Source organism: Pteropus alecto, unplaced genomic scaffold (genome assembly GCF_000325575.1).
Source record: "Pteropus alecto unplaced genomic scaffold, ASM32557v1 scaffold22, whole genome shotgun sequence".
NCBI lineage: Eukaryota > Metazoa > Chordata > Mammalia > Chiroptera > Pteropodidae > Pteropus > Pteropus alecto.
The window spans coordinates 14,110,743-14,112,184 of record NW_006434839.1 but is presented as its reverse complement, the minus strand read 5'-3'; the positions used below and the strand labels follow the sequence as shown (position 1 = coordinate 14,112,184).

Genomic DNA, 1,442 nt, shown 5'->3' with positions numbered 1-1,442 from the left:
GAGTATGAAAGAAAGAGCAGAAGTCAGCCTCAAGGAAAGCAGTGCCAGCAGGAACAGAGATGAAGTACATTGCGGGGATTTAAGACTGAGTGATTGGGGTTTAGGAATATCTGAAGCATCTGATATGACACCCGGGTTTCAGGCCTGGAAATGGGGTGAAGGGTACCAGATTCTCTGAGAGAAGGGAAATAGGATCAGCAGGTCGGGGGCAAGTGGAACTGTGTGTGGTTGGGGGAATGGAGGGGCTGGAGGCTGATCAGTACTTAGAGGTTTATCTACTTGTTAATTACACGTCTATAACACAAATGATTTGTTTAAATCATCTGGTGTATGCTTATAGATAACCTTGTTTTGTCATGAATGTTTGCCATAGTATATATTGACTTTTCAGCAGTCATGCAAGCCACTTAAGAGCAGAAACATTAAACTCCTGCTAAGATCCCACAGTTTACTTAGCACAACACTTCGGGCTTAGCAATTTCTCATAAAATATTCATGAGATAAAAATATATCAGATTTGGATTTTCTGGTTTTGTTCATTTACCACAGTATTATTAGCATGATTTCTATTTTTTTTTCTTTTTCTTGCCCTCCATAATTTTAACGCTTTCTTGTGTCTAAAATATTCACTTTTCTTAGAGTTTACAGCATTTCCACCCTTATCTTAATCCCTATAATATTTTAAACCAAGATTTAAAATGATATCAACTGTTTCTATTAATAGATTTAATTACTTGACTTGGCCCTTTAAAAGTTCTTTATGTTTTCTTGGAAATTGTCCCCTCCCTCTTCCTTCACTTGTAGTCTTTTTAAATCCTCTCCCACTCATTTTCATTCTCTTTGTCAGACTTCCCAACCTACCACTTTCCTCCTTCTAACTAGATCCTTTATCCCTTTAAAGTTTGCATTTCTTTACAAGCACTATGTTTCTCCCATCTGTTTAGTTTATTTAGATTTAGCACCATAAGTCTCTCATTATGTATTGTTTCTTTTATTTATTATAATTTCTATTCTAACTTTGAAATTCATGACGTATAAAATGAATATATTGTGAAGGAAACAGGCAGCACACGACAGCTACAGAAACGGAGCTGGCCCTTAAAGCCATTTTCTCCCTCCCTAACCCCTGTCCTTCAAGGGCACTAATGTGTCGGTCTCCCACTCTCTTCTCTTTTCAAGTCTCTCCTGGTGCAAAATATTTTCTAGAGAAATCCAGGAGAAAATTGAAATCTGCTCTTGTTTTTACAATCACTCAACTAGGGAACGCTGGTCAATCTCTGTGTGGCTGTTCCCCTGTCTCCTTATCTCTAAAAGGGGTCTGAATTACTGGATAAACTAGAAGGAGTGAGATATACCTGGAGGAAATGCACTCTACTAACCTGAAATATTATTTTTCAGTTTTCTCTTCTTGCTGATTCTCAAACAAACCTGGCCTTCTTTAT

The 1,442-nt window shown here is 37.6% G+C and overlaps 1 protein-coding gene across 1 annotated transcript in view; it reads right to left on the bottom strand.

Moving 5' to 3' along the window:
- SLC13A1 (solute carrier family 13 member 1) overlaps positions 1-1,442 on the bottom strand; it is an 83,874-nt gene that overhangs the window by 76,800 nt on the left and 5,632 nt on the right. The gene's annotated exons all lie outside the window — the stretch shown is intronic.